At 51.7% G+C, this 26,458-nt stretch overlaps 1 long non-coding RNA gene across 8 annotated transcripts in view; it reads right to left on the bottom strand.

Annotated features, from left to right (window-relative positions):
* LOC115279408 overlaps window positions 1-26,452 on the bottom strand; it is a 222,882-nt gene extending 196,430 nt beyond the window's left edge. For 6 of the 8 annotated variants that reach the window (XR_003903416.1, XR_003903417.1, XR_003903422.1 and 3 more), the window contains exon 1: window positions 26,303-26,452. This is a non-coding gene — a long non-coding RNA (uncharacterized LOC115279408). Of the gene's footprint in view, window positions 1-25,059; window positions 25,264-26,302 lie in introns of all 8 variants that reach the window. The other 2 variants (XR_003903420.1, XR_003903421.1) reach the window with 2 other exon arrangements.
* Window positions 26,453-26,458: the final 6 nt, after the last annotated feature.

Below are 26,458 nucleotides of genomic sequence, written 5' to 3'. Positions count from 1 at the left end.
ACTCAGTGACAGAAGCTGTTGTTATTACTATCCTCAGAGTCAGATCCTGTTTTCACCCCACACAGTGTCAGCTGGCTCATTTTCATCCCTCAGCACTCTTCCAAATCACACGCCTCCGAACTGCTCCCAGCACCTTCTGAGCACAGGCCACGTTACTGGCATCTGTCCACAGCCTCCCAAGACAACTGCTTTGCAGAGGACCACCCTTATTCTCCACGCATTTTGGGATAACATATATAACTATGTATGTGTCGTACGCACACACGTATTTTTTAAATGGATGATGGTCACACCCCTTTCAAATTACATCTGATATCCACTCTTCCACCAGAAACAGCAAATTAAATCAAGGCAGCTGTGCATGGACCCATCACATCTGGCAGCTCCAAGATTATGAAGGCTGGGAGAGTCGAATCCAGGCTGTGAGCAAGGAGACCCCTCCCCCACACACACCGCTCCCCACATGACCTCTCAGCAATAGCCAGACAGAAAGTGAGAGGGCCGACCGTTCTGCTTGCACGCGGAAGGGCTCAATCAATATTAGCTCTCTTTTCCTCCTTAAGAGAACGCCACGAATGACACAGAAACCCCTAGGAAATTATACAGAAATAACAGACATCAAAGTTATCCACAGCTTCCTAAAAACAATACATCAAAAGAATTTTTCGAAAGTCTATTTTCCGAGAGCAATGGTTCACAAAGCCAGTTGGACGTTTCTAAGCGTCCCCTTAATTTCCGGTATTCCAAATAATACATGCTTGAACGACAAACTATCCGTGGCAGCAGCTGAGGTCCACCTCCAACCTTTCTTTATTCTTCCAAGGGTGAGCGGTGTCGCTTGACACTTGAAGCCCACAGCCCTTTGCCGGCAAGGCTGGGGCCCCCAGCCTCTTCTGTCCCACCCAGTGGCCCCACCACACACCAAGGGCCCATCTCCATAGCCTGCTCATCCACGGCCCTCCTGTGGCCCTCCAGGTGGCCACCCTAGGGATGGGAAAAGGAACAAGACCCAGGGTCTTGTTCGGAGGCGTTCAGAGGCGTGTGAAAAGGAACAAGACCCAGAAGTGGTCTGGCCAAAGGCCTGGCTTCTGGCCCATGGACTTGAGTCTACATTCTCTGGTGTGAGACAGGCCAGTGAAGGCTAACTAGAAACACCCATGATCACGGCCTGTGCACCCAGAGGACTTTGTGAAAGCGAGCAAATGCAGGGACATTACCAACACAGCTTCCCTCAGCTTAGTGCAGGACTGAAGCCAGGAGACATGGGGCCAGGATTCAAATCCAGCCTCCCCTGCTCATTGTTTGTGGGCTTCTTAACCTCTCTGGGTACAGAAGTCACCTCCCTGTGAAATGGAGGCTTGATGCATGTAAAGCGGTGCCTGGCATACTGCAAGGGCCCCACGAGCTATTATTTCATGGTCAGCAATTAGCATGCCTGCATCACATCCAGCCTCTGGAACTATGAGCTCGGGCCAGCTGCACCAGAGACGTTCTACTTCCTTCCACAAGGAAGAGGCTTCACCTGCAGTCACTCAGAAGTTCCACCTACGCGGCTGCAGCCTTGCTCTGACTCCTTCGAAGTGGGTGTCACCTGTGAACCCATCAGAGACCCAATTCTCAGGCCTCACCCTCGTCCCCTGGGGGCCGGGGAGGCTCAGCCATGTGGAACCCACCTTGAGGTTCCAAAGGACACTCGAGTCTTCACAGCACTGGACTAGAGGACTGAGAGGATTAGCCGACACACAGTTGTGTCCCCAGGGGCTGTCCTCATGTCCTTCCAGGGCCATGTGGGCCCCAAGCCCTGCTGCCCTGTGTGAGCCCAAGATCCGCAGGTGGGTTCTAGAAAATAATCTGTCTGTGGCATGGGTATCCGGTTGCCCCAGTCGGGGCCAGCCCAGGCCAGGCTAGTGACGGTGGGAGGGCACTGGGCCCAGCAAGCAGAAGGGCACTGGCATTTCCCAGTCAGGAGCCAGAGCACGAGCAAGGTGGAGAGGCCCCCACTCCCCTGGGGCCACTGCCATTGCACCGCATTCCAGTTTCAGGACAAGAATGCTGGCAATCCTTCTGCGGCCTGGGGCAGGAGCGTCCTAAAGTAGAGAGGATTATGGAATGTCTGCTTATTGACCAAAACTGCCCTATGGAATCTGACCCGAATGTCTCAACAACCCTTGTTGTCCAGGGCCGTGGACTCCCTGGGGCGCAGCAGGGCCCAGGGGACTGCATGCCACAGGACTCCAGCGCAGACGCCATTGGAACAGTTCACTTCACAGGCCTCGGGGTCAGCCTTGCTGTCACAGACTCTAAAGCATCCCACCTTGTCCCCATTCCTCTCAACCCAAGTGGCATTCATCACCCAAGGTGACACGGCAAGGCAGAGACCCAAAGTGGCAAGAAACAAACAAGGACTCGTAGGATCTAGAACCACCCTCTTCTCTCCAGGTGCTTGGCCGGCAACCAGCGCTCTCGAGTGTAATACGGCAGTATGGCTTCCCGGGCAGCTGCATGACCCTGTCCTGCCTCCCCTCCGCCTGCCAGTCCATCCACCCCCCGGCCCCACCTTCTGCCATCTGGCCCTCCTTCTGTCCCCCTCAAAGAACCAGGCCTGCTCCCATCTTATTTGAAAAATATCTATCCATGCCTCTGATAAGTGACAATCATAAAAATACCAAATGCTGTCACCTGTCAGGATGTTATCTGCAGTAATATGCTAGTAATATGCTAGGCATGTCTACGGGGTTGAATAATCTCTCTCCAAGATTCACATGTACCCAAAACCTGAGCACATGATCTGATTTGGAAACAGAGCCTTTTGCAGAGTAATTAAGATAAAGTCACCCTGGGTTGGGGTCGGTCCTGCAGCCCTCGACTTTCCTTATGAAAAGAAGGTGCACACCGAGAAACAGGCCACAGGACGATGGAGGAGGCCACTGGAACGAAGGCTAAGCCAGGGACTGCCAAGAATTTCCAGCATCCACCAGACACGATGATAGAAAGGGCGAGGAAAGAGCCTTTCCAGACACCGTGACTTTGGGCTTCTAGCTTCCAAAACCATCAGAGAACAAACCTGCTGCTGGAAGCCACCTTGTTCGTGGGCATTTGTCCCAGCAGCCCCAGGAGACCAACGCAGCACCCGTCACATCTTCCCTCCGGTCCGGTCTGTGCCCCAACCCCGCCCCACCCGCTGAGGCAGGACCCCGGCTCCCGCTGCGCAGGCGCGAGAGCGACCGCCCCAAGCGGGCTCACCCGGCCAGCAAGTGTCCGGCTCCAGAGCGCAGGCTCTTCGCGCCAGGCTGAGCAGCCGCCCTCCTTGGGCAATGCAGCCAAAAGCCGAGCCTTGGAAGCCACATCTAACATCCTCCCCGTCCAAAGCCCTCTGGCAGCTGTCCCATCAGAAAGAGTTTCTGGAAAATTCTGGTTGCCAGGGAGAGGGGAGCTGTCCACCAACAGCTTCTATGAGCAACCTGAGAGGCGGATGGAGGTCTAACTCGGCGGCTGTCACATAAATCTTTGTTGCTGGGACCACCCCATCGCCGATGTGTAAGTTTAAAAGGTTTCATTATATGCAATAATTATTCTTCTGCTCATCACAGAGTCCTTTGTAGTCCCTGACCTGAATCATTATGATGATGCTTGGCTCGGAGGCTAACAAGCTTACCTTCGGAACAGGCATCCTGGGCAACAGATCCAAAAATCTTTAACTAGTTGAGGCGCAGAACTTGGAACGGCATCTGGTGTGTAATTATTTTTAACAGGAAAAAATAGCCCATCCTGTCAGCTTTCCATTTTGAGCAAAGACAAATTGGCCACAAGCACATACATAAAAAGGGTGAGTTCGGTGGAACATACATCATCCTTTCGTTAACTCACCGAGCTTAATCAAGATGAATGCAGTCATTCACTCTCCGCCGATGGACTGGCCTTAATGTCCCTCTCTGCCCACGGAGAAAGGGAAACGTGGCCTGTCGTGGCTCCCAGAACCACCGTGCAGAGGCTTCTCGCAAGTTTTCTAAAGCTTCTATGAAAACAGGGCTCATTTGCTTTATCATTTAGATTTCAAAATCTGTCCCAGGCCGAGGAGAAGTACAAACGCCAGAGGCCTCACGCTGCCTTGCCGAAGACAGAAGAAGCCACACGGCTTCCTCATCGTGGCTGAAAACCAAAGCCTCACACTCCGGGGCTGCGGTGGCCACTTATTATTCTTACTGGTACCCTGGTTGTTTTTGTTGTGACCAATAATAATGCCTCACCTGCCCAGAACCTTAGTCTCTCCCTCAGGAATGTGCCATCCACTCTGGGCGTCTCTTCCCCTCATCTGTACAATGGGGAAGTAGAAACCGTAAGACTCCTTTGGCCTGAGAATAAAAAGGGGAGAAAGTTGGCTCTGCTCTGCTGAAATGTGCCCAGGCGTTAATGGCCAGAAAGCCTTGGCCATTCTTAACAGCCTTCTGTCTAAGGAAGTGTAAATCGAAGCAGTGAGAAGAAACACCACCAGCTCAGCCCCGGCCCTGGGATCAATATGGCTATTTTCATTTGGAATGGGTAAATAAAAAGGGGGCCTGAAAATACTTTTGGGTGTCCTAAATTGGTCACTGGGTAGAAAAAAATTCCTCAACCACTGAGGGAGACCTCCAAAGATAGCTAAGGAGGCACCAACAGCCTGGATCACAGGCAGGGACGGTGGGCCTGGGGAGAAGCAAGAGGGGGCTTCAGGCCAGGCTGAAGATCAAAGGTGTTAGGGAGGCAGGAAGACAGGGGTTTGCCAGCCCTCCATCCCCTTCCCCGCCCCTCCCCCACCATCCACGCCCCTCCACACCGACAGAGGCTGCACAGAGAGATGCTCCTTCAGGGCTCAACTCAAATGGCCCCTGAGATGCAAGGTCTGGGGTGGGGCGAGAAATCCACTTGCCAGGAGAAAACAGGGAAAAGAAATGTTTGCAGGGAGCTGCCAACTCCACGCACGGGGCCTGGGGGAGCGGCTCAGCCCTGCTGTACCAGCAAAGAGGCTCTGAGGTTCTCGGAATAAGGCTTGGCTCGGAGGAGGGTGGGGGACTGGCTGTACAGACTCATCCTTCTGCGCTGGGAGGTGCCTGGGCGGAAGCCAAGGCCCCCAGCCGCAGGCCTGCTCCGTCAGGCTCAGGGCTGCCCCACACAGGGGTGGTCAGCAGCCTGGGGACCGGAGGTTGGGTGTCTGAGACTCAGCACCTAGCTTGGCAGACTCTGCAAGGCGGAAAGGAAGGCCAGCAAGGGGGTGGCAGGCAGGCTGTGGGTCTAGAAGGAAGCCCTCCAGTCTGGGATTTGGGTCTGTGGGTTCAGATGGACCGCTATGAGACAAACAGATTTCTGAATACTCCTCTGGCTTCTTATTAACGCACCATGAAGCACGTAGGATGGCTCTCAGAGATTCTTTACCACCTGGTAGATTTTTAAGAACTTGGTTTTTATTGATTGAAGAATGAAGACACGCACATGGTAAAAACTTCCAGTAGGATGAGAAGACTCACAGAATCGATGCCACGCCCCCCTCCCGCCCCCAGAAGGCCCACTATTACCATTTCCTCTGTGCATCCTTCCAGATTGACTCTGTGCACATGCCTGTGTGTGTTCTTCCTCTGACCCACAAACGGCAACAGTGAGAAAACTCCAAAAGAACGACTCACCATCTGGAGCCTGATTTTGTCATCTGTCAAATGACAGGCTTGGATAGGTCCCTTCTGACTTCTGAAGAATTCAAAGTACGTACCTACCCACCAAAAGCCACCGGCAACAAGCATGAGAAGCCATCCTGCCTGTTGGTTCAAGATAGTTTTGGGGACGTACCTGCCCGGTCTGCTGGCGGCACTCTGCACAGATGTGGACCTTTACTGAGCAGCCCCGGCACCAGGCGCCCGGCCGAGCGAGCTACGGACCCTACCTTCCTGAACCCCTCAGGAGTGAAGGCCTGTACGGACAGGACACCAGGATCCAAGAAGCAAAGCAATCTGCCCAAGGTCATGTGGCTGGTGAGTGGTAGGTCACAGGATGCAAACGGACTTCTCTCACGTTCATGGTTTTGGGGGACACAGCACAACAAGGAGGGGCTACAAGCCATGTGATGTAGCCATGTCTCCCCAGTGATGCTGAGTGACCACAAGGGACACACAGCTAGCCACATGCATCAGAGGCAACGCCTAAACCCGTTCGTTGTGTATCCAAGACCCACGCTCTGGATTTCCACTGAAGCATCCTCAAAATGGGGTATGGTGGCACCCTTCTTAGCAGCCAGATTTCTACCAGCTTGTTTCATGCTCCAGTAAATCCAAAGTAGGGACCGCAACCCACCTCACTCGACGAGGAAACAAGGCAGACGGAAGCCGGGCGGCTCTCCGAAGTTGTCAGGTGACACTCACAGTGACTGGTCCCGAGGCTCACGCCAGGTCTCTCCGCTCAGCCCCGGCACACACTTCGCTGCAGGACTACAGAACTGTCCCCGTTTCCCAAAGAGCAAGAAATGTGGTATTTTAGCGAAGCCCCAAATCATAAGGAGAAACAGCAGCCAACACTGAAGAGCTAGCCCCCTCCCCTCAACAAGACCCGCGCCAACCCGACCTCAGAAACCCCACTTAATGAAGAAGCAACTCTACACAGGACAAGTATCTGACAGCACCTTGTGGTTTCAGTCAGGCAAAACCAAGTGGGAAGGACACTTAGTAACATGCATCAAGAGGGGGGCCTAGGGGCCCAGTCAGTTAAGCATCTGACTTCAGCACGGGTCAGGATCTCACAGGTTTGTAGTCAGGAGGAACGCCACATTGGGCTCCCTGCTGTCCATGCAGAGCCTGCTTCAGGTCCTCTGTCCCCCTCTCTCTCTGCCCCTCGCCCCTCAAAAATAAATAAACATTAAAAAATATATATGCATCAAGAGCCTTAAAAGTGTCTAGAACCTTTGACTCAGTCACTCTACATCCAGAAATCTATCTTAAGGAGATGTGAACGATAGAAATAGGTTTCTTTGCACACGTGTGCACGCACATGCCCCCACACACTCACCTCAGCACTAGTTAGAAGAAACAAACACAAAAAATATTCTGAATACTCAGAATTGCGGATAAAATTGGGAGAATGACAAACCACCATCGTGATGGGACACGACATCATGTTGCAGCACAAGTCATACTTAAAAATCTCCTTTGAACTCCATGTGGAAGTACATCCCTTACATTAAGAGAAAAATCCAATAAAATTGTTGACACGAGGTCATCTCCAGGAGAAAGGAAATGCAGAGAAATACATTAAGGCTATTTTCTTCCTCGCACTCTTAAGAAGTTTTCCCTTTCCCCAGTTTTCCACAGGGAAAATAAAAAGCATTATTTGAAAGATCTGGTGACCCATGTTCCTGGATCAAAGGAGCAACAGGTGTAATATGAGATGGAGAAGCGTTCCGTTTTCAGATGGTGCTGACAAGCTACATGATCCTGCAAAATAAGGGAGCGTATTTAGAAAGAGACTGACAGAGGAATCCAGTATAGAGCAGACCAGGCCCAGCAGGACCATGGAGAGCAGAGAAGGAAAGCCCCAGGGACCCTCTGCGCCACAGCAGGTCCAAGGTGACCGAACGCTGTGGGGCAGGGGGTTGAAGGGTCCCCAGGAAAGTGACCTGAGAAACAGAGGGGGCAGGAGGGGCCTTGATGCAGCTGAGGGCTCAAACGGCAGCTACCCTCACAACAAAAAGCCACATTGTTCAAAGAGGAAGAGGTGACTGGAAATTGCAGGACAGAGAGCTGTCCAGAAGACATGGGATCAGCCTCCAGTTTGGATGTGCAGAGAAGAGCACTGAGAGGCATAATCTTATAAACGCTGTTTACCAATATAACAACCTTTAGAATTAACCTGGAGCATAACGCAGAGAACTCCTCGTTACGGACGTGGGAGAGGATATGAATGTCACGTGCCTTGCCGACACGAAAAGACAGATGCCAGGACTGGGCAGGTGGGAGAGGGAAGGTCAGGCCTGCTGACAGCTCAGCTCAGCAGGTGTGAGTCGTAAGATACCAGGAGGCCCAGGAAAAAAGACTTGGGGTGGGGTGGAGGGGGCAGTGGGGAGAGACAATTGAGCTTATTATTTAGAGATACTGACCCACCCCCACCCCAGTTCACTTGGGAACAGGACTAAGAGCGGACAAGAGGGGACAGAGGATTCTGGCTCTTTTCCATGTCAGCCTTTCCCATTTGCTTTTAAATATGTGCAAGTATTTATTTTGATTAAAAACCCAATTCTTCTAAAAAGGTGTTAAGACTTTGAATTCAAACATACTATGAGAAGGAGCTTCCTAAACGTTAAAAAGAATTAAAGAAAAAAGAAAGAAAGGGTGTGCGTCCTTCTCCTGGTCTCTTTGCCACAGGCTCCATGGCCTGTCCAACACCACCTCCTTGGAGCAGCAGAGTGGTCAGAGGTCCAAATCCAGTCAGGTCGCTCTGGCACCCTGAATGCTTCCTTTGCTCCAGACAGAAAACTCCAGAAGCTGGGTCTCTGGGGCTCCTTCTCTAGGTGCTCCCTGCAGTTCGCCCAGGCTCACGGCTCCTGCGGTTCCCATGCGGAGCCAGCTCCCAGCCACCTGAGCAGGTGTCATTTCATCTGCCGTCCCGAGTGCCCGGCAGGCCCGCAGCTCTGCCCCTGGGGGAATGTCTCCTCATGTGCCCGGATGGACTCGGGCCCTCTACGAATCACTACATGTCTACGTATTCTGCTTCTGGTTCCCCAGTGGGACTGTCTGTTCTACCTTTGTGTCTCCAGGTCCTAAAAAAACAATAGCCAACACAATAACAACAACCAAGACTCACTGAGTTCCTAGAGGAAGACGGATAGTATTCTAAGCACTTTATATGCATCATTTCATTTCATCCTTCCAACAACCCTATGAAAGTAGATGCTACTGCAATTTTCACTTTACAGTAGAACTGTAGTTCAGAGGGGTCAAACAGCTTAACCATCATCACACAACGAACTGCTGCTAGGGCCAGGATTCATATCCAAGAAGTCTGTCAAGACCTGATAGGCCTGCCACATATGGTTGTGCAGGTTGTACACTGCACAACTCTGAAGCCCGCTCGCTGTTCTTGTAAGTCTAGCTCAGCGTTGTCCAAGAAAAATAAAACAACAGCCACATAAATGATTTAAAATTTTCTAGCAGCCACATTAAAAATAATAAAAAGAGGATCACCTGGGTGGCTCAGTCACTTGAGCATCCGACTCTTGATCTCAGCTTGGGTCATGATCTCAGAGTTGTGAGTTCAGGCCCCATGTCGAGCTCTACACGGGGCATGAAGCCTACTTTTAAAAAACAATAATAGAGGAGGAGCCTGGGTGGCTCAGTGGGGTAAGTATCCAACTTCGGGTAGATCATGATCTCCCGTTTGTGGGTTTGAGGTCCACATTGGATTCTGTGCTGACAGCTCAGAGCCTGGAGCCTGCTTCCAATTCTGTGTCTCCTTCTTTCTCTGCCCCTCCCCCGACTCATGCTCTGTCTCAAAACCAAACATTAAAAAAATTAAAAATAACAATAATGATAAAAAGAAGTTAAATTATTTTCATAGTGTATTTTACTTAAATGAATACATCTAAATCTTAACGTTTCAACATGTCATCAATATGAATAACCATTAAAAATATTTCATATTCTCTTTTTTGTACTGAGACTTAGACATCCAGTGGACATTTTACACTTACAGCACTTTCGATCCGGACTTTTTTCCACACACAAGTGCTCTGCAGCCCCATACTGGAGAGCACAGGCCCAGCTATAGCTTAAACAAACCCAACCTCTCTGGGCTTCCGTGTCCCCCAGTGAAAGGCAGACTCTTAGGTCTGTCTTCTTTCATTGTCAGACACAGGACGACCACCCCTGACAGTAAGGGTTAACACCTGCACAGACCCTTGGGGCTGATGCCTGGCAATGCGTCCTGTGGTTCTTTAAAAGTGCCCGCAGTTGAAAGCTTCAGAAACTGAGGGTCGGAGAGGTCCTCTGCTCAGGCCAGGGTCACAAGGCCTCCAGCCTCCAAATCCAGGTCTTCACTTACTCCCTGCTAAATGCTTCACCCAGGCCGAGCTAGCAAACCTGTGCCTCTATCCCTAGAGGGAAATACTACATGTCCCCTGGGGGTCACAGGCAAGTCACTGATTTTTTTGCATCAACTTTTAAAGAGATCCAATCACAGGCGCCTGGGTGGCTCAGTCAGTTAAGCTAAGCGTCCGGCTTCAGCTCAGGTCATGATCTCACGGCTTGTGGGTTCGAGCCCCGCATCTGGTTCTGCTGACAGCTAGCTCAGAGCCTAGAGCCTGCTTCAGATTCTGTGTCTCCCTCTCTCTCTGGCCCTCCCTTGTTCATGCTGTCCCTCTCTGTCTCTCACAAAAAATTAATAAAAAACATTAATAAAAATAAAAAATTTAAAGAGATCCAATCATGCAGCCTCTCTGCTTCCTGGGCAAAGGAACATCTGGAAGTTTAAACCACTCAACAGCTGGAAGATATCCTTAAATGGCGTAATTTATTACCCCCACAATGTAAACCACACTGTCAATTTGGGAGGGGGCGGGGCACAACTTGGCAGATAGCCGTTCTTGCCTGGGAGGGAGGGTGTGGGACCTGAGCCCCAGGACCTACTAGAACAAATGGAAGGAGCCTGCCCCTGCCGCTAATCCCCTCTCACTGATTAAGTCCCAACCACACAGAGGTAGCCTTTGTCCAGCATGAGTCAGGTCTGCAGGACGGGTGGGTGACTGGGCACGCACCTGCCTTTATCACCGACACTCGGATTCATCCCCAAACAGGCTGACCTGGGAGCACAGGGCAAAATGCACGGAAGCAACCACACCACTCAAAAAGGCAAAGAGTTCTAAACCACACACGCTCAGCCCTACCCTTAGAACCATATTCCATCCACCGCCAGTCAGTCCAGAAGGACGAAAGCATGTGGGGGACACCTGGGCAGCCAGATGGGACAGGCACAAAGGGACATTCACGTTCTCCTCACACCCCTGCCACTTCCGCTTGTGGGGAGGGGGCTCCCCCTGGACTGCTCTGTGCTCCTGGAGGCTGGCTTCTCTCAAGGGTCCCCAAGTTCTTGCACACTGCACATCTCAACCAACTACCCGAAACCCTGGAGGTGGAGATCACCTCCAGGCAGGAGAGCAAACCAGTTAAGACACAAAAGATCCTCAACTTAGGCTGCCTGGCCTTAGCTCACTCCCTACCACTTACTGCTGTTACCTTGAAGAGTCACTTACCTCTCTGCCTCAGTTTCCCCATCGCTAAATTCACACTGACCACACAGACTGTCATAAGGACTAAGCTACAGATGAAATGCAAAGAAAGGCAGAGTGCTCAGCACACAGGCTCCCATACAGTTGGAGCTATTTACATGTGCACTAACATGAGTCCAAAAGGAGGGAAGCAATTAATGTTATTTTGCAGAGACAGTGCTTAAGCATAGATCCCAAGACTCCAAAACGAGGAATTAAAAAAAAGAAGCAACACTTATAAATGAGGTTTTCGGAGTGGGAAGCAGTAATCAACACCCTCATTCCCCTGATATGTGTTTGCTGACCACCTACTGTGCCAGACGCTCCAGACCGGTGTCTTTGGGGCTCACAGGTCGGCTGGATAGTAACCAGCACTTATATGTATTTTTTAATGTTTATTTATTTTGAGAGAGAGAGAAACAATGCGAGCTGGGAGGGGTAGAGAGAGAGGGAGAGAAAGAATCCCAAGCAGGCTCCATGTTGTTGGGCACAGAGCCCTTGGTAGGGCTCGAACCCACAAACCATGAGATCATGACCTGAGCTGAATTCAAGAGTGAGAAGTTTGACTGAGCCACCTGGGTGCAACAGTAATAGCCAGCACCTACTGAGCACCTACTTCATGCTGGCTCGGAGGTAAGCTCTTAATGCACAAAGTCTCATTCAGTCCTCATAGCACAGTATCTAGTAGGTGCTATCTACTCTCTAGTTCTACAAATGAGGAAACGGGCTCCAGAGAGTAACTGTCCCCAGGAGATCGGAGACTTTGGAAGGCAGAGGCAGAACCAAAACTCACAATGTGTGGACTGGAAGCCCTCACTCTTATCCATCAAGCTGAGTAATGCTTTTCCATGCTCCTCACACATGTGAAGAATTACCTATGGCATCCCATGGTCTCTGCCACCAACATGATTCAAAACGCCAGGCGGAGGCCCTTGTAGTAAAAAGCCCAGGCTCTGGGCCTGACACAATGAATGAATGAATAAACCTTGCTGAAGAACTGGGCCCTTCTGGAAGGGTGATCTGCCTTCTCTCCTCCCATACTTAGGACCCAAAGGCTGGAATGTGAGGCAAGGAGCAGCACAGAATTACAGGGCTGTTTATTCTTGGGGGAGGCATCCAGGGTGGGGCGGGAGCCCATTCTACTAGGCTCCAATCAGTTTATCTGGTTCTGAAAGGCTTATCCTGGCTGGGAGTCTGTAAGCCGTGGGCAATCACAAACACACCCCCCACTGGGGAAGAGGCGCTGCATTCCTACATTCCACGCAGAAAGGCACTGGGAATTCTGGGAAGAGAGAGGGGAAATCCCACTGGGGGGGTCAAGATCATCTGGCAGAGCACAGAGGTCCAGCAAGCCTGTGAACCTGCCTGGAATCCTGAGCCCATGACAAAGGGAAGTCATCATGAGTGTAATCATGAGGTCTTCATGCACTACTTCATTTCAACCTCAAAAGGATCCGGGCATTTGCCCTCAGCTACTGCTCAGGAAACTGAGGCAGGGAAAGTTAAGGCCGCTGCACAATGAGCTAACAGCATGAGGCAAAAGCAGGAGGGAGACTGTGGCCATCCGACTCCAGCAACCGACCTCTTAAACACCACACCAAGCACCTCTCCTTTTAGATTTCTGATGAAGAACTGCTTGGCCAAAGAAATCCCTTCCAATTGTGAGAATGTATGACTCCGGGGACAATCCGAAAGCAGCACTGGCTCCTAGACACAAACTTTGGCACACAGGAGGAGGCATACAAGACCGCCCCCCCCCTCAGCGGCACTGTTTGGAGGGAGGGGCGGCGGGAGGGGACAACAAAACAAACAGCTCACGTGCCCCCAGAGAACAAATAAACTGTGGTCTGTTCATATAATGGAAGAGATTATTACCACAGTGAGCAACAGACCACAACAGCATGTACCAATGTGGCCCATTCAGTGGCAAAGTGAACTACACACGGTGTGGAGTTTCTGTAAAGCTCAAAAGGAATGAAAGAATATAGTATATAGTATTGAGGCATATTCATGTATGTAGTGAAAAAAAATTTTTTTTATTTGTATTTCTTTTTGAGAGAGAGAGACAGACTGCGAGCAGGGGAGGGGCAGAGAGAGGAGACACAATATCTGAAGCAGACTCCAGGCTCTGAGTGGTCAGCACAGAGCCTGATGCAGGGCTCGAACTCATGGACTATGAGATCATGACCTGAGCTGGTCGTACGCTCAACCAACTGAGCCCCCCAGGTGCCCTCCAGCAGACAGCACTGAGGGGATACTAGAAAGAAGACATAGCTGGAGTCAGTGATCATGGGCCATATTCCAGGTCCTGAGCAAGGTGGAGGGCTCACAGGTGTCCCTTTACTGTCACGCATCATGACCGGCCTACAAATGACACCCATTTGTTTTGCAGACATCAGTAGAGTATAATGGACTAACTGCTGACGCTCCATGAAATTTGCTCACTGATTCTGTCACCAAAGCCATGTATTTGCTAGTCATTTATTCTGGCAACAAGAACAATGCCTGGACAGGCCTTCGATGGGCTGGAATGTCCCGTGTGGGTATGCCGTGACCCCTGCGCTGCCGCTAACTGCTACATCAGCCAGGGCCTGCCCTCACCCCATCTTTGCCAGGGACCAGGGCGCTGGCTCCCTCACCAGGACCCCACACAGAAGCACCCCCCCCCGCCCCCGATGACTGGGGGATTCCAGACAGGTGCAGAGGTGGCCCATCCAACGCCCTGAAACTCTTCTCTTGGGAACGATGGGGAAGGGGGTGTGGATCAGGTCTGGAGGCCTTACCAAGAGGGTTTCTTCTCAACTCCCAGGTCCACTTCCTGCCAGGAAAACTGGCAATGCAGGACAACAGAGGGTGCAAAACTCACTTCCCATGTGCAGGGCTCACAGTCCCTGCTCCTGTTTAAGGAGCCAGAGCGAAGGTATGTGGCAGGCTGGGACCCACTTCCTCCCGCACCCCCCCAACCCCCCTCACCCCACAAGTGCCTGCTGGAGGGCAGGTCCCCCACCACCTCTGGGAGCACCTGGGAGTCCCAGGGCCTCAGATGGGGTGCCTGGGAAGGAAGAGGCAGGGACACTTTCCTCCTGTGTCCCTTTCACAGATGAAGAAACTGAGCACAGAGATGTGAGGGTCACGCAGCCACGTCGTGGCAGATTCTGGGGAGACAGAGGCAGACCCGAGGCCAGGGACATGAAGGAAGGGCCCGCCGGACGCTGTCACTTTCGCCCACACTGGGTTCAGGGAGGCACTGACAGGTGTGACCGGGCGGGCAAATGGAGCCCCCACCCCTGGCTTCCTGTGCAGAAATGAGAGGGAGATGGCAGGGGAGGAGAAGGCTGAGTGGGACACCCCGGTGCTCCTCTCTGCTGGTGCTTCATCAGAGTGCCCATGACGCCCCCTCCCTCACGCTGCCACGTCCTATTAAAGTCACAACAGAGAAAGTAAGTCCTTTACCCGCAGTTCATATCAGCCAGGCCACTCCAATTCTTCCCTTGTCTCTCCCTTGTCTCTCCCAGTCTATCCAGAGATTGTCTCGCTTAGAACCAGAGGCCTGGAGGCCTGATATCTAGAATATACAGCTGAAGTCAGAACTGTCCAGCTTTCTTGGAAAGTGCAGAAGAGGGGGATGGGAAAACAGGGGCGGGAATAAAGAGAAACTTCATCCAGGCCAGAGGATTCATGTTTCTACTTCCTGGGCATCTGGAGTTAACGGGCCAGTCTCTGCACTCTGATCCGGGTTCCAATCTACCTAAGAGCTGTATGAACTTGGGCAAGTCAGTTAACTCCCCTGAGCCGCAGTTTGCCTCATCTGGAAAATGGCGTTGATACTGGTCCCTACTGTATAAGGTAGTGCTGAGCAGTACAGGGGGTGATGCAAGTAAAATGCTTGGCACTGCATCCTTCAGGCAGTGGGCCCAACTGCCGTCAGAAATGTGCCACCGTTACTACCGCAGACCCTCGCCACCCCCCAGGAGGAGGAATTAGTGTTCCCATTCCGAGATTAAAACCACAGCCTCACAGCCCCTCTGAAGGCTAATCCTCACTCCACTCCACCCCTGTCCATTACCCCATCACCTCACCTAGAAGCCTTTCCCAACCAACCAGACCTCAGCCATCCGATCCCCGGAGACCCACTGCAGGCACCTGCGCTCCAAAGCCTTCCCTTGTCAGCTACTTGGGCCCCTGGGCTCCAGCACCATCCAGTCCACCACCTCACTGCTCCAGCACCATCCAGGACCACCACCTCACTGCGGCGCCGTCAGCATGTGCAAAATCCGGTGTCTGTTTCCCTGCTCCGGACTCAGTGGGGAGGGTCTCAGGGGGGCTCCCAAGCTCTTCTCCACTGCAGCACTGCAAGCCCAGAGCAGCGCCTGCCCGTGAGACACGCAGCGAACCGTGGGTGATTGAATTTGGCTGTTCAAGTGCAATCTTCCCACTTACTCAGTTCCTATTTATGATTTACACGAATTGATGGGGGAAAAGTTCTTAACACTGGCGCGCAGTCAGGGCTTAGGATCTACGCTATGGGATTTTCGTATAGCAATTAATACTGCTAAATAACAGGATGCTGCATCGTAACTACATTAATGCTACATCATCACGGCACCGCTTTTGCTCTGTGACCCCCAGAGTTCTCCTTTGTTACCTCCCAGAGCCGTGCGTAGCTCTGGGCACAGAGGAGCTCCTACGGTTGCCCACCAGGACCTTGCTGAGTTTTCCTGCACAGCGCTGGTGAGATGGGAAAGTTGTACAAAGTGGGAGGAGGCTTTTCTCCCCATGGTAGCTGGTAGGTTTGTTTCTTTGAGCAACTTTGCTGTGATAGCTCACTGGAAATAAAGGGAAATCTGAAAATCACATGTGTTCCCCTGAGGAAAATCAGCAATCACTCACCAACCGGGAGGGCAAAGGCCGGCAAGCTGCCTGGAAACTATCATCACTGCTTAGGAACAGCCCACCGACACCGACACTGTGTGACACTGTGCGTTCCGATCCGGCAGGAAACAACAGAACTGGCTTCCTCAGGGGAAAAGGAAAAAAAGGCAAATGTGTTGAGGGGGCAGAGAGGGAACAGGAACAAGAAAGGAGAGGTCTAGAATCGAAGCAGCAACTACTTTTCCAGGCACACATGGCCCATCACAAACATATGTAAGGGTCTGAAGAAGCATTTCAGAATAACACGGGCAAAATGTTCTACAGAGAAAGACCTTCATACCTTACCTTCGGAGAGGGGCTTGTCCCTGATGCAGCACTAAGGATTCAAGCCAGAAGCACCGCCATAGCACACCAGGTCCCCGCCAGGCACTAGGGGCACAGGGAGCACCCACCACGGCACGCCAGGTCCCAGCCAGGCAAGGAGCACCCCCACGGCACGCCAGGTCCCAGCCAGCACCAGGGGCACAGGGGGTGCCCACCACGGTATGCCAGGTCCCGGCCAGCACCTGAAAAGCACAGAAAAGCATGTCCTGTCTGCTCCTGCAATGGGAGAACCCCAGCAATGGATGCAAACTGCTGGCCCAGGGGCCACATCTGCCCCACGGGCATGTTTATTTTGGAGAGAGAAAGGACTTCCGCCTGGAGAGCAGAGTTGGAAGGGTCCCGTGTGGGACTGAAGAGGTAGCCGGCAGCCTTCCAAATAAGCTGGGGCACTTGGACGTTATCCCACAGGGATGATAAGAATCAATGGAAGGTTTGGAATAGGGGATGGGATGAGATCAGAGTGCCATTTCAGAGAGGTCTGTCCACGCGTGGTGTCCTGGGCGTGGCGTCTCCGAAGAACATTCCAGCTAATACAGCTGAGAGTGCCCTCTTGTTGGGTGATTGGCTTTTCTCATTTTTTTTCAAAAGGTAAGAGGAAAAACAAAAGGTCCACTGTGTGGAAAGTCCCCTGTAATTTATGAGCGAGCAGCTGGAGCGGACAGAGGCCCTTTCCGGCATTGGTCTGACAGGGTTTATTCCATAGCCCCACTTAAGTAATGACTCATCCAACTGGGCTGGATACAGCCTTGGGATCCCTTCAGCCAATCTTCCCACTTGGGGACAAAGCGTTCCTATTTTTGGTGTGCCTTGCCTCTTATAAGACAGATTAGTGCATTTGGTCCATAAAAAAACCCATGAGGTAAAGGCCAGACTACCCCAGCCAGGTCTGTAATCAGAGGACATGGCCAGTGGGGACCTGGGGCCTTGTCCGTGGGCTGTCTCCCCTGCCGGTTCACAGAGGTGCCTCCCCCCACCCCCAGCGCACCTGGGAGGAGCAGGGAGGCTGCCGCCCCTCCCCCCCAGCCTCTGGGTCCTCCAGGCACCAAAGGCACTATCCCAAAAGCCTTCCCTAAGGCTGTCTGGACATTCCATACATGCTTTCTCAATCTGGAGGAAAGGCATTCCCTGCATAGTTATTTGTTAAAAAGGAAAAGCAAAAGGTTTTAAAGGTTTTAAACAAGCAAGGGGTGACCAAGGAAAGGGGAGCTCACTATTTCAACAACTGTTGCCCATGGAAATGGTCTTGGCAGACGCGATTGAGATGGTACAATAAGGTTTTCACCTTGTATACATGGAGGTTTCCTGACACTCTGGACTCTGGTTGTCCAACTATCTCGCCTTGGGTCCCCTGGTTACAACCTGACATCACGGCCCCAGAATGGCCTCACGGGGACCCCCACCTCCCGCAGACCTTCCTCCCAGCCTCCTTCTGGCCAGAGTGAGCTTTGCAGAGGGCAAGCCTGGAAAGTCTTTAATGCCTCCCCATTTTTAGTCGAGGACCTGTTTCGTCATAGGCCTGCAGTGAGCAGCAACGGAACAGCCCAGGGAATGGGAGCCGGGAGCGGGGCAAGATCCCAGCCCTCACCCGCCCCAAACTCCAGGCTGAGTGCTGCCCGCCCTGTGGGCACCTGGGACATGGGGCAGAGCACAGGTTTGTCCGGTCACAGGCAGCTGGTAGCTATGGGACTTGAATAACACTGAAGTTAGGAATGACCGGATTCTTCCAGAAGATTGGCATCTGCAGATTCACTCCTCTAACAGTCACATCTCACAGAAGCAGCCAGCTGGGAAAATGGAATGGGTTTCAGTCCCTTTCCCCAGTCCCCCTCCTAACTAACTCCTATTTATGCTTTATGACTCAGCTTGGGGTCACCTCCTCCAGGAAGCATTTTGCATGTCTATAATCTTCTTTTAAAAAGCATTCAAAGTCAAGTTAAAGTACCTTTGACCCTCAGGGTGAGCCCCAACCCCTCTCTCCTCCCAAGATGACAACAGTGAGTTTGATCTGTCTTGCAGCCCACGTTCCAGACACATCCATCTCTAAGTGTCCTCAAGTGACAGCAGAGCTGTGCCTTCCCAACGTGACACCACAGCAGTGGGGCTGCACACACGTTTCCGACTTTACCGCAGGCCAGCAGCCCGTCTCTCAGGGCGACCTCACGCGCTCGCTCGTAGGGGGACCCTGTGCCACACAGCCTCTCCAAGACTTGAGTCAGACTTCCTATTTGGGGCACATTTTAACACATGAAAAATGTGCCACCTGGAAACAACTCAAACACCCTCCCCTCTGGCTGGAGGGTCAACATGCACAGAGCAGATCGCCCCTCGGCCCCGTCTACACCTGCAAGCCGGGGACTCGGGCAGCAGCACCGCCGTGTCCCCCACACCTTAGGCTACGAGAGAAAAACCAGACTCGGAGAGCTACACACTGTATGATTCCGTTTACACAAAAAAGGCAAAACCGTAAGGTCAGACACCCAAGTGTTGGTTGTAGGCAGCAGAGAGGGTGAAGGCGGGGGAGCAGACGGACGACACAGGGGCCGGGGGGGAGTCCTGGGGTGACCGAATTGTTCCGTACCTCCACCGTGATGATTACACAGCGCGGTCACACAGCTGTGTGTGTGTGTTTGCACCAAAGCAGAGGACATCTACTGGACAGACATCAGACCTCAATCAGACCTTGAACTTGACTTTGTCAGTGAGATTCACCCTCCTTCCAGGTGCCCTGCTGACTCTGCTTTCTTGTTTCGAGAACCACCTGCTCCTGTCTTTTCCCTGCTTTGCTCTGAGGTCGGTTGGCTTTCTGTTGCTGACTTTGGGGAACCCTTTATCCTCATTATCACAGCTTTTTGTGCTTTCCTCTTTCATATCTAGTCACATGTATCAATCTTTCCCTTTCCACGCGTGCTTTGCTCCTTCTCTGGTGATCTCCCAGCTCTTCATGTCTCACTGCCAGGCAGAAATCCAGCGCTGACCCTCTCATCTGCATAAAGTATCTTCTCACGTGATTCTACTTATATTCTTTCATATTCCTTATAATAACAGGGGTTTTTTTTCAGACGCATGCTCCCTTCTGTGTCTCCCCCACGACATGATAAGTTCCGTGAGAACGGGTACCATATCCGTTGATCACTGCTGAAAGCCCAAGGCCTAGAACAACGTTCGGCACCCAACAGGCATTCCACAAAGAGCAGCTGAATAAATGAAAGTAAAGAAAAAAACGAATACAAGTGTAATGCTGCATATACACATTCGCCTGGCATGTAATACACAGAGCATCACTGCATCATCGACACAAGCATCACACCTCTCGAACAGCAGACGTGGCTTCGCAGCCAATCTCATGAGCCACAAGAGTTACCTAAAATTTTCAAGATATTGAAACCGTACAATGTGTAATCCTAAAACGGAGGATTTACCAAAATATCATCTCAAATATACCGATCTACATTAAAGAATTCATTAATGACATATTTGACGTTCTTTATACTAAGTCTTTGAGAGTCGCCGTGTATTTTATACCTACAAAACATCTCCTTTCAGACTAGCCTCTTTCGCGTGCTCACTGGCCACTGAAGGCTGGGGGCTACCCCACGGGACGGGCGGTGCAGGTTCAGATGCTCGGGATTCAGCAGCGAGCAGGGCGGAAGCCCGTCACTTGAAAAGCCGTGTCCACGCTGCCTGCCTGGACCAAGCGCCTGATATGCCTGCACATCTGCCCCTGGGGCCCTGGCTTCTGCCTCTGATGTCGGCCCTTCTCTGCACCGCAGCCAGACAGACCGCTCCAAAAGTCAGATCCAATCCCTTTTCCCTCTAAAACCTTTTTGCGGCTCATTTTACCGAGTAAAACACAAGGTGACAGATGTTAACTAGACTCGTGGTGCACGTTCCAGGATACATACGAGTAACAGAATGAACAGGATGTTCCCCAGAATCTCAGCTCATGCCCTGGCTTCTCCTTCCGCCTCTGTCCCTCTTGCTCACACTGCTCCAGTTCATTCTTCGTGCTGGTCCTCCATCTCACAGCCTCACCCCTGCCCTCAGCCTCTATGCTGGCTCTCCCAGGGACCCGCAACACCCTCCTCTAGACTTTCCTTCACCTCCTTCAAGGCTGCTCCAATGTCTGCTTCTGGACAGAGCAGACCAGCCAGGTTAACACCGCATGCAGCCCACTGCACCCCTGCAGGCCCTGGGTGCTCTCCTTGCTCTTTCAGAGCACATTACCCTCTAGAACACCATTAATGTCCTTATGTGTTATGTCTGCGCTCCTCACCTGTCTCTCCTAGCTATAACTCAAGCACCGTCTGCACAGAAATCCTTTATGCACTGTCCCTTGTGCATCTCCACCCTCTAGAACAGTGCACAGTACAGAACAGGCATACACTAAGTATTTGCTGAATTAAAGAAAGTGAATGAATGCACTGTAAGCCCTCAGCATTACAGAATTGACAATTTAGTGAGAGAAGACTGATATATGTATATCGGGTAATGATAAGTACTGTCTTAGTTTGCTCAGGCTGCATACCACAGACTGGGCAGCTTAAACAATGGAAATTTCTTTCTCATAGTTCTGGAAGCTAGATCACGATTCTGGCAAAACTGGCTTCTGGTGAGAGCTCTTTTCTTGGCTTATAAATTCACCTTCTTTCTACGTCCTCACTCAGAGACAGGGAGAAAGCTCTCTGGTAGATCTTCTTCCAGAGGTTCTAACCACATAGTGAGGACCCTGCCCTAAATCCCCCCATCTATCCCCAGTTGCCTCTCAAAGGCCCCACCTCCAAATACCATCACATTGGGGGTTAAAATTTCAACCTAGGAATTTTGGAAGGACACAAACATTCAGCCGGTGACAAGGAGGCGGTGACAAATCTCAGGAGGGGAAATGGGAGAGTATAAATATAGCAACTACCACATGCCAGGCCTGGGGCAAAGCACCTTACGCCACACCTAATAGTGCAGGGGGCCGGGGCCATTCCGCACTGCGGCGGGTGCAGTTTTTGCCCGCATCGCCTCCCTGTGTTCCACATCTCCCTCTGGGGACCAGCCTGCCTCCACTGTGTGGCTGGAACTAGAAAAGAAGCTAGGGGAGGACAGGGATGTTTGTCTCTCTCCTTCCCTGCTGGATCTCCCAGAGCTAGAACAGAACCATGCAGGGCCCTCAGCAACTGAGGATAGATGAATGAAGGGATCAGTCAATCTTGAGCAGAGTAGCAAAGTTACCAGGAAAAGGGAGACCTAAAGAATAATAAATAACAACTGCTCTTATACCTTCTTCAAGAGCTTCCTTCCTCTGTGCTATGTGCTCTGCACCATCCCTGGGAAGAAAAGAGCATTCTGCCTGCATAGCCACAGAGACCATAAGTGACCTGCAAAGCCAGGCAGGTGGACTGGTGAGGGGCACCCCCCCCATCCCTGTCCTTTCTGAGACAGCTTCCCTGATCTCTTATCTCTTTCTTACTTATAACAGCCAGCATTGCTCTCAGATGCTTGCAAAGACCTCTGGTGAAGTCCCTGCCATCTTATGGTCTGTGTAACCAGAATGTTCCCTTTACGCATTACAATGTATTCAGAAACCACCACTCCAAGCAGCCACAGGAAGTAATGAAACCCATTAATCGTAGCAGTAATATTAGCTAACTTTTACTGAGGGTTTACTATGAGCCCAGACATGCTGCTGAATTCCTGCTGTCCATCCCCTCTTTCCTCCTCCTCACAGCAACCTGTGAAGCTGGCATTTTATCGTCCCCGTTTTACAGATGAGGAAATTGAGGCTTACAGAGGTGAAGTAACTTGCCCCAAAGTAACCCTGATCTGCACAAGCCCCTTATATGTCCCCAGATGCCTATTGCTGCTTTGTTTCCTTCTCTTTCTTCAGCATCCATTCCCTTGGGGCAAACCCTTCACTTCGCACCATGTGGGGCTGTTTCATAGCTTAGACAATGACTGTAGACTGGGGGCTGCTAGTTTCCTTGAAAACAAAGCAGTTCTTTTTTTTTCCCTTATTTTATTTATGTTGGGAGAGAGAGAAAACACAGGGGAGGGGCAGAGAGAATATCAAGCAGGGTCTGTGCTCTCAGCCAGAAGCCTGACATGGGGCTCGAACTCAAGAACCCTGAGATCATGACCTGAGCCGAAATCAAAAGTTGGACGCTCAATCGACCGAGCCATCCAGGGGCCCCTGAAAACAGAGCAGTTCTTGATGGTCACCGGAGTCAATGAAGTACCAAGCCTGTAGCAGCCCCCAGACAGGTGAGGCAGGCCACTGGCCCTGCCCACCCCACCCTCCACTGCCCACAAGTGGCTTATGGTCAACAAGGGAGAGAGAGGCAGGTAAACACGAAATACTGGGGCTCAGATTACCCATCAGACGCCAGCAAGACACCACCTTGTACCTTCACCCCTCATAAAAGAGGAAGAGAAAATAAAGGAAAGGCAATCCAGAATTCTGCCATTAAAACACTGGCTGAGACACTTTTGGCCTCGTGAATGAAAGTCCTGTGTTTTGTGAGCCACACTGTTACTGTTTTTTACTGACAGGTGGGGAGAGGGGCCACCACAGTGTTTTGTGAGCCACACTGTTACTGTTTTTACTGACATGGTGGGGAGAGGGGCCACCACAGTCTCTGTAAGGGGAGGTTTAGGAGCGGAACATAATCAGGATAAAGGCAGGGACTCTGAAAAGTTCCGGGGAGTGTGAGGGAGGGGAAGATGTGATCGCTCGCTGGAAGGACCCCATCTCCCATCTGCTATGGATGGTGACAGTAATTAAATGCTGGTCACAAAGCCAGGCAGGGTGCCTGGATGTGGCAGTCTGCAAATGCTCATAGATCTGCACCCCAGAGGCTCCTGCCTGGACCCCAGAGGCTTTGTTCCCCAGACCCTGGGGCCAGAGCTTTCCAGACACTAAAGGCCTGTCGAGTCTCCTTGGTCTCACTAGAAGCAGCCCCACTACCCCCAGGGCGAGAGGCAAGCAGCCAGAGCAATGGTGTCTTTGGGTAAGATGCTGGGCTTTCTGTCCTGCCTCTATCCTTCTGCTTCAGGCCAACAAGCATCTTTTGCTTGTTTTTTATTTCGCTGCCCTCTAACTTCTGGGAGCTGGCCCTGGGCCACAGCCTGATGGCTCTGCTGCTCCCCAGCTGTGACCCAAGGGGCTATTTTCAACTGCTCTGAGCTGTGGGTTCCTCATCTGCAAAATAGTGGCAATAATAATAATAATCCTATTTTACATGATTATTGGGAGATTAAAGGAGATAATATATTTACAGAATTTAGAACTTAGGCCGGCCCACGATAAGAACCTCATCTCTGCTAGACATTTTATTATAACTGCCTGGTGAGGTTGTAAGGGGCATAAAATGCAAAGAACATGCTTAACATGATCTAGTTTCCTGTTATTACAGGAACTACTATCATTGTTACTATTACAATTATTATTACTACTGCTATCAACTCCTTAGATCACTCGGAAAAACAAAAGGCACAAAAGAGGCACCTATCAGAGACCCATGTGAGCAGCTTTCTCCAGGAAAGCCCAGAGTTTTTGAGGCTTACTAGGTAGGGAGAGTGCACAAGTGACTGTCCATGGGACTCATCAACGATGAAAATGACTCCAGACTGTGGCACTGTTCCCACCTGGGACCAGAGTCCCCTATAGACACGGGATATATAAACAAGGGAGTCCTGGTCTCTTAAAGAAATCACAAACCGGCATCAGGAGAGAAAGAAAAAACAAAAACAAGGAGAGTGATGTGTCTGCAGCCAACTATGAAAGGGACTGCAAAATAAGAAACCCAAGCACCTGGTGAGCACCCGACCTCGAACAAGCACACTTTGGCAGGACCCACGACCACCCATGACCGCAATATGGACCAACAACTGTCCAAGGTCCTCGGCTTCCTCAGGAAAGGGTTAATCTGACATTGGCCTGGCTAAATTCAGGGACAAAGATGCAAAGATGAAAAAAGTAAGGCACGGCTTTCTGTCCAGGAGACTCTGGAGCTGAGCCGTACGAGAAATGTCCACCTCAGGCAAGCAGAAGGCCCCAGACCCAGCCAGCCAGCCTACCAACCGTTCAAGAACAAAACACCCGAAACACAAGGGATTGACTGGATGTGGACAGTGAGAATTCACCCGAGCTTCTGACCAGCCAATCGGGGTCGGATAGTTCAGAACCGAGAAAAAGAACTCCCCTCTTTCTAGCCCCCAAAAAGCTCCAGCCAAGGACAGAAAGAACACACCAGACAGCATGGGGGAGAGAGAAAAATCCGAAAAAGCAGCTGATTTCGTCTATTTTTCAAGAGACGCCTGGTTTATGCAATATTCTGCATGCACAAGTAGGTAAAGCAGCAGCAACCATAAAAAGCACCTTTAAGCTGGCAAAACGACAATGTGACCACATGATAAATCCCTTCTCGGGGCTCAGTGGGTCCAGCGTTACGGTGGGCCCTGGACCCACCCCACCTTCCCATCACACGTGGAATTCCAGGCGGGCTGTATGCCAGCGGCCGAGACCGGGCGGCAGTCCTCACCTCTGAGACGTGACTCCTCTCCAACAGCAGAGACCAGGCCACCAGGCTCTGCCCAGCCAGTGATTCCATGTGTCCGGCTGCTGCTTCCCGCAAGGTCTCTCTCCTAAGAAATCTTCCAGGAAGTTCCACTCAGGGTTCAGAGGATCCATACAACCACCTTCTCCGCTGGTTAGACTTTTAGAAAGATTTGCTGTGACCACAGGACTGTGTCAAATGAACAAGCCTCAACTTGTCAACGCCAGTATGCAAAATAGGGCTGCAACGCCCTATGACTAACAGCAGAGCAGATACAGTCCCCACATCCTCGCGGCTCCCGCCCACCCACCGCACACACACAAACCCACGTTTCTCCAGGGTTTGCTTCTCCAGCCTCTAAACAGCTTCAGAAGCCTGGACTCAGGTGGTGGAGTGGGCCAGTGGGGGGTACCAGCCTCTCTTTGGAAAACCTAAGACCAGAAAGGAAAACCAGAACTTCACCCTATTCTCCCTAAAAACCCTCACAAGAGATTTCCTCTCTTCTCTCCTCTTCTAGGAGGGCCTGGAGTCAGGGGCTCCAGCGAACAGAAGACTTTTCCATGCTTACAGGAAAATTCACAGTGTATCCGGGCACCGGACACTTGCAGCCTCATGGCTGCCCTTCCTGAAAGTCAATACCCACCCCCAACACTGGCAAAAATAAGAGCGCATTCGTCTGGGGGAGGGTAAACACAACTAAACCAACAAGCCATCCCAAAAAGAATGAGCATGATAAGGCTGTGGGGCCACCCAACAAATCTGTAAATGCAAGGCACAAACAGAGAAAGTTTCAACAAACAAGTTTCGAAAATCATCTGGTCGGGGAGGGGAATGGTCAAAGGATGGAGAAAGCATCATATGGTTCCCAGACCTCTCGCTTCTCAAAAGGGGACTCCAAACCACATCTGCGACCCCAAATCGGTACTGATTGGAGGAGGTCTATTTTTAGGTGTTAGGTAACAATATGCCTCCCATCAAGTGCACAAACCCGGAATTATCTCGATGCACGCCTGGGCCATCTGATGTCTCCCCCTGCACCCCCACCCCCACCAACGCCCAAACTCCCCGCCACTCCGAGTCTGGTGATGAAAGTACACGGTTAACAAGCACACTCGGGAATCCGAAAGCCCCTTTCCTCGGTCCAGCGAACTACTCATCGCTCATCCCAAACCCGCCAGGCCAAGGCTCTCGAGTTCCCAGAAAGGCAGAGGGCAAGATTCTAACTTACTGGACGGTGGATCCCGCCGCGCCACGGCAGGTCGCCGGGGCTGCCAACATCCTCTCCGCGTGGAAATCAGCTCCGGGGGCCCCGGGGGAGCCGGGGCCGGCCCCTGCGCACAGACCCTCGCCGCCGGGCCGGGTCCAGGACGCCCCGAGCCCGCCG

This window comes from Suricata suricatta, chromosome 15 (assembly GCF_006229205.1).
Source record: "Suricata suricatta isolate VVHF042 chromosome 15, meerkat_22Aug2017_6uvM2_HiC, whole genome shotgun sequence".
Lineage (NCBI taxonomy): Eukaryota > Metazoa > Chordata > Mammalia > Carnivora > Herpestidae > Suricata > Suricata suricatta.
This window is presented reverse-complemented; position numbering and strand designations above follow the sequence as displayed.